Consider the following 7,376-nt stretch of genomic DNA (forward strand, 5'->3'; position numbering starts at 1 on the left):
AATATATATATATATATAATATATATATATATTCCAACATAGCGAGGGTACAGGTCTCTTAAGAGACGAGCTGCAATGAAAGCTTTTTACTATATTTAAGGTTTTCTTTTTTTGTTACATTAAAACTATACTTTTAAAATTGCCACTACGGATTAAAATTATATGATGTCTAGCCCAAAAATATATTATTTTTAATATATTATAAAGTGAAAGACATTCAGACTCAAAAGCTTTCAGAATTTTGATTAATTCAGTCAACATTTTAAGAGCTTCATGCCGAGAAAACAGATCCAAAATACATTTTTATAAAAACTTCTGAATCATCAACGTGTGTCTATTAGTTGTGTAGAAAATCATTTTAAATTAAATTTACTGAACGAAAAACCACACGTTAAAACATGAAATTTGAACAAAACTAGAAAAAATTTACCCTCATTGCATAAAAAGTTCTGCATTGTGTGACAAAACAAAATAACATAGTTGATGCTGTTTAGAAATATAAAAATAAAAATCTTACATCAATGAAAATTTTGACAATATTTTACATTATATTATAATTTTATTTTATTAATAAACTTTTTTCTCAATGATTAAATGTCTAAAATGAATTTAACAAGTCTGCAGCCACTGCTTCCCTTCCAGCATAACACTATACGACTATGTTATAAAATCGTCAGATACAAACTTTAGTTTGTTTTTAATTGCAAGAAGTTTCTACTTTAATAACTATTAATTTTTATTTAGTAAGTTTTGTTAGCTGACAGAGAAGACTTGCTTTACATTTTTACAATAAAAACTGTTATTAATTTTGAACCAAAAATATTAAAAGGGAGAAAAAAATGTCATTTTAAAGCGATGAAGTATACTAAAGTCTAATCGGAATGAAATTTTCAGGAACTTGGATATTTTCTCCTTAAATATGCGTAAATTGTAAATACACATGACCGAAAAATCAATATAACAGATAATTTTTAATGTTTTCTAGTATCGACTTAACACTTTAATTACATGTAAACACATATTTTTTTTTAAATCGATGTGAAAGCAGATAGACGCACATGCTGTCACCAATAACTTTAAAGGCAGAATAATTTGTATATCATTATTTTGCGCATATAATTTGAGTTTAAAATATTGATTTTATTTTCTCACTTTGAAAACATTCTCAAATATTCAAATCTAAAGAATCTTTAATGAGTTGATCAACACAAGAACGATTATTTTCTTGTAATGACCTATAGATAAATGGATATTTTCGATTGACTCAGTGGTTTTAGCACATAATTATACCATTGTAATCTTAATCGAAATCGCCTGCTTTGGGAAAAGTTAAATATTAGTATCAAATGCTAATTTTTAAAAAAAATTGGAAATTCAAACATATTTTTTTTAAATTTTTTACGTAATAAAACTGTAACTGTGCGCAGTGGAAATAGTTGCATAGCTACGACTATTTGTTTGTGAACAAAAATATTATCATTACCGCTATCGCCAGTTCTTTGAAAACAGTATGAATTATAGGAGCTAATTATTTTGGTTCTCCGAAGTTGAATTTTTTATTAACTTCAAAATATTTACAAAAATAATAATAACAAATAATAACGAAAATAAAAAATAATAACGAAAAATAATTGGCTTATTTTAGTAAGGCCATGAAATAAATAACCAGTTCTTAAAGAGTGACATCTCGCGGTAAAATGTAAAAACAGAGGTTTCAATCACCGCCTGCGGATGATTAAAATTAAGATAGAAGATATAAAGAATTGTATAACAATAAAAAAAATAATTTCAATTTTTTTTTTTTTTTTGAAAATTTAAACTTATTTATTCACATTATTCATAGAAATTATAAAAATAATCCCAATTAAGTTTCAGGAGAGCTATTTTTACAAAGATATTATGAGAAATTTTTTGTACTTTATAATTATTAGGAATTCCCCTTCAATATTCTCAATCGTAGAAAAATTAGAATTTTTTTTCTTTAAAAATTGAAGACCTTGATCTTCTTTATTTACAGATTTAAATTTAAAAACAAATTTAAGATTTCTTAATAAGTTTATATTTAAAAGATTAATTAATTTCTCGCATTGGTTCTTACTGTTTCCAGAGCAACAAAATGAAAGGGTAATGGTGCTGCTATCTAGTGAAAGAAAATTTAAATAAAATTTCTGTAAGTCAATCTTTTTGAGACATGCAGATCGGGAAAAATAAATGAATAATCTACATTTTATTTTCAAACATATTCTAAACATTATTATTTTTCTTGCTAACAGACAGTATCCTAAGATGTAAGATAATATGTTATATCCTAAGTTATGTTATGTTATGTTATATCCTTCCAAAAAAAGGCGCGTATTCGCCAGATTTATGGCACATCACTAACATCCAATTGTCTTTGAAATGTCAAAAAAATTGTTTCAAGAAGAGATTAGATAAGCTGGAGAGGTGGAAATATATTGCTCTCTAAAACTGGGATTTGCTTGATAAAAGCGAGCTATGCTTCAATAGATTTAAGTATTTCCTCAACCAAATATTTTGGAATTTCCGTTCCGTTTCCTTTCGTTTCCGTTAAATCGTGAGTCCTTATAGGCGAAGTCAACTATTTTTTTACATACTAACAGTATGCAAATATACTAAAATTCCATTTTATTGTCACATTAAATCACGGCTATTGCAAATAAATGATAAAATTCAAATTAAATTTAATGTTTGCACATGTTTTGTTACATTGCAACAATCAGGACTTTTCCTCACAGGCAGTGGATTTTTTTTTTCTCATAAAAGTTCTTTAATTCGCATGTCACGTGATTAACGCATTTTTGGTATTTTATTTAATTCTATCCATGAAATATGCAACCAGTTTTTGGCACGTTTATAAAAAAAATAGTTATAGGTGATGATAGTTATATTATCTAATTGGGTACTTAAACTTAGAAGAAGAAGCTCACATATATCCACGTGTGACCTATGACGTGAGTCACGCTGATTTTTTTATATAACTGTCGCTGAACAGCAGACCCAATTTTTGGATTTACTACCACTAATGCTCAACTACGAGACCTTGTAATTTTGAACCCAATCCTGAAGACAAGGGAACTTCTGGATCGAGTATTGGGAGAAATTTGAATTCCTGGAGGACTTTTTTAAGGAACAAATCCGCATTTGCGTTACATAGAGAGGAAGACCACGAGAACCTCCCACAGGTAGCCTGACGGCTGGAAGGCTCTAACCCATAATCTGTCAACCACTGAGGATATTTCACGTCAGCAATTTGGTCGGTGCAAGCCGGATATGGAATTCGTATCGACTGGGATTTGAACCCAGTTCGCCTCATTAGAAAGCAAACGCTCTATCACCTAAGCCATCGCGGCTTTCAGCTGATTGTTCTTTTTTTTTCATATATCCGTCGTTGAACAGCCGACCCGATTTTGGGTTTACGACTACTGATGTTCAACTCCGCAGCCCTGTAATTTTGAACCAATCCAGAAGACAAGGAAACTCCTGGATCAGTAACCCCAGAGGTAATGATTTGTTATGGGAACATGGAGGACTTTGCGACTCGACAGATTTAATGTGCATCAGTCGCCATTTACTACACAGGGAGTCTTCAGCCTGCGGGATCGAACCCACGAACTCTTGGACATGGGCCCAGTGCCCTACCAACCAGACTATCCCGGCCTGCAGTTGATTGTTTAATTTTATATTTCATAATCGTTGTTGAACAGCAGACCCAATTTTTGGGTTCACGATTACTAATGTTCAACTCCTTAGTCTTGTAACCCAATCCAGAAGACAAGAGAACTCCTGGATCAAGTATTGGGAGAAATTTGCACTAACCCGCATTTGCGTTACATGGAGAGGAAGACCACGAGAACCTCCCATGGTTACCCTGGCGGCAAAGGGACTCTAACCCATGATCCGTCTACTACTGAGGATATTTCTCGTCAGCCCTGTTGTTGGTGCAAGTCGGATGCGGAATTCGTGTCGACCAACCATCGCCGGGATCGAACCCCGGTTCAATTCATTGGAAGGCGAAGGCTCTATCCCCTGAGCCATCGCGGCTCCAGCTGATTGTTTGTAATGAAAATGGAGTGTTAAAGTTAAGCTAAACTTCTCCACGTACGTTGAAATGATAATTAAATTGAAGTTAATTAAATACGGCCCCCTATCGCTCATCGAATAAGTTGAAATATAATTCTTTTTCGCCTACATTTTCACTTGTATTTTATTGCAATCGTAATATATTTTTGTTTTGTGTGCCTGGCAACTTCGATGCATAATTAGTTTGTTAATATTCAATCTGGCTTCGTGCACGTATGTTAGAAATATAAAGTGAAAGAATTGAAGTCTTTGTGATAGAATCTTTATGATAGAATCTTTATGAAAGAATGTAGTATGTGTCACTAAACGGAATTGATACTTGACAGGCTTGGCTTACTCGAAATAGAAGGGAAAGAACAGTTGCTAACGTAAACAGATGCCTCGTTTTAACTACCAACCTAAAGATCAATAATTTTAATGTCATAAAAATTAGTTCCAAATTTATGGCGAAAAAGACAAAAAGTAAGATTAGCTTTATGAATACCAAATTTTCAATGACTCTCTTAAATAAACTATTGAGTCCATATTTTAATTACTGTGGCTAACCAATCGAGAGTTGAGAATTCGCCGGTAAAGAAATATATTTGCTTAGAGAAAGTACTGTTTTGTGTCGGATAATTTTAAATTTATTTTAATTTTTATTAGTAATTTAAAATGAGACATTGAAAATCAGATAAGTATTAATATAAAAAGTGAGAATTTTTACATTGTAATGTGTTATCTACATATTTGTTTTTAAAACGTTTGATCCTGACAGACTGCTTTATCAAACTATCATTTTTATTACAAATAATGGAAGCTTGGAACCCTTTTCTAGTTTGTTGATGTATATTACAAAACAACCTACTTTTTAAATCCATCGACTTAATGGTAACTTTCTTATTACAAATAAAGTTGTAAGGACTTATTAATCGATTAATCGATACCAAATGATACGAAGTTTATATTAAAAAAATCGAAATAACATTTTCACTAAGTGTTTTAGCAATTACTTTGTATTATTTTCTACAGAAAAGTATAGTTTGTTTTAAATTAATAAAGTCGTATTTTCTTAACTATGAAAACTATTTAATTATATATTTCTTTCAGCTCTTAGTATAATTGCATTCATTTAATTATTCAATGAATATAAAATTCCGTAGTCTATCCAATCGTTTTTTTTTGAAAAATTAAACTAAAAAATTGCTGTAAAATTTAAATGGATCTTTTTATTCAACAAAACAAATCATGTCTTCAATCTTATAACATAGCGGACAAAATGCTTAAGAGAAATAGGATCATAAATACGGAATTTTCTATTTTACTTCATTTCCTTGCTATCTGCGGAATAGTAAAATATAAATATCGATTCTTTTTCGTACTTGGTACTATATTTTCTATTCTATTATATTTCGAATGCATGGATTCAATATTTATATTGATATTTTATGGATGCAAAGACAAAGAAGATATCTGCACATCCTTTGCTAGTATTGCAGGTTGGTTTCTTTTTCTATTCACCTATCGCAACTTGTATTGTAAAAGTAAAAACATAATAAATATTTTTGCCTGTGTGGAAAAAATAACAGCATCAAATCAAAGAAGCATAATAAATTCAAAAGAAAAGGAGATTACCAAATGTATGGTATCACTTGTTGTTCTACTGCCAGCTGTATTCTTTGTTACAATGTGCATAGCAGTTGATGACTGTTACAAAAGCTTAATCGTAAGATATTGGATGTATGGAACGTACATACAAAATGAGCATTTATATAAACCTTTATACTATTTCCATTTATTCAGCCTTCGATTCCTGTCATTTTTTGTCCAGTTCACATATATTTGCATGTATTCAACATGTTGCCGATACGTGAGATATTCTTTTTCAAATCTTCACAATGATATGAATATAGCATTTTCCTCATTGTCTATCTTTTCTCAACAAGACACTTTTGCCAGAAGATATTTACTTATAATTGACACACTAAATAAAATGCAAAGATGCTTTGCGAGGAATATTTTTCGCCAATGCTTATCTTGCATCTGCTTCATGTTCTCAACTATTTCGAGTTTTTTAACCCAATTAGAATTAAAGAACCTTTCTACTTCAACCAATAAATTCCTCACTCAAGAAACGGGTTCTTTCATAATAATAGACTTCGCCTCTCTGTTTATAGTTTATCATTTTGCTGGTGAAATACCAATACAGATGAGTAGCATCAAAAATACTTATCACACAGAATACGCCAGACTTAAACCAACACCTCCTAGAAAAGAGTAGGCCTCTGCACGGGTTACCATAACTATCCTTTAGTAGTCCAAACGTAATGACATATATCGTATTTTCAACCACTGCGCAGCTTAATACCCCGAACGTAATGACATCTTTCTTATTTTTCATCAACTGCGCAGTTAACTTCGTCACATCGGACTACTAAATTGATCCGTGCTGAGGCCTTCATACTTCTAGGAGGTGTTGCTTAAACTCCAGTCAAGAAAAATATTGAATTTTCTGCCGAATCTATTTTAAAAGATTTGATGAATCAGTCGGATATAGTGCTATCAGGATCAAATATTCTGATATTTACATGGACTAACTTTTTTGGAATATTCGGATATTTGTGTCATTTGGACTCATAATTTTAAGCATTACGAGCAAACAAGATTAAATCTTTACGTCTTTCTAGCTTGGTTTTTTTGCTAGCATAAAGTAAATATTTTGAATCAAAATTTAACCTGTTTAAAACCATAGTTTTAGTCTGATTGAAACTTTTATTCAGTTCAAAAATATGGAAAAAAAATTAATAACAGTCGGCATGTTTCAAATTTTTGCGCCCATTTTTAAGTCTTGCAGGCGTGAATAAAAAAGTTATTTGAAATGTAAAGCAAAAAGTTCCCAACTGAAAATGGAAAAATAAGGAAGAAAAACAGAACAAAAAAAATCATAGTAGCCGAGAGAGAAAAAAAACGATAAGGTTCATTAACTCCTCACCACCTCTCCATATCGCGTGGAAATACCCCTTATGAAAAAATCGAGGTATAAATGAGGTATAAACGAGGTATATTTGAAAGGTATGAAGGAGGTTGTTATTTAAATACGTCGTTAAGGTTGAAAAGGGTGCAAATGAATACCTCAAAATCAACCTCAAATATACCTTAAATATACCTCCAGAGGTATATATGTTTCAGCCTGAAGTATATTTTTTTACACTTGTGGAAGTATTTATTCAACAACCTAAGGTGTGTCATTTTACACTTCAGGTTATTATAAATCAACCTCAGGTGTATTTTGTTCG

Source organism: Parasteatoda tepidariorum, chromosome 10 (assembly GCF_043381705.1).
Source record: "Parasteatoda tepidariorum isolate YZ-2023 chromosome 10, CAS_Ptep_4.0, whole genome shotgun sequence".
In the NCBI taxonomy this organism is placed as follows: domain Eukaryota; kingdom Metazoa; phylum Arthropoda; class Arachnida; order Araneae; family Theridiidae; genus Parasteatoda; species Parasteatoda tepidariorum.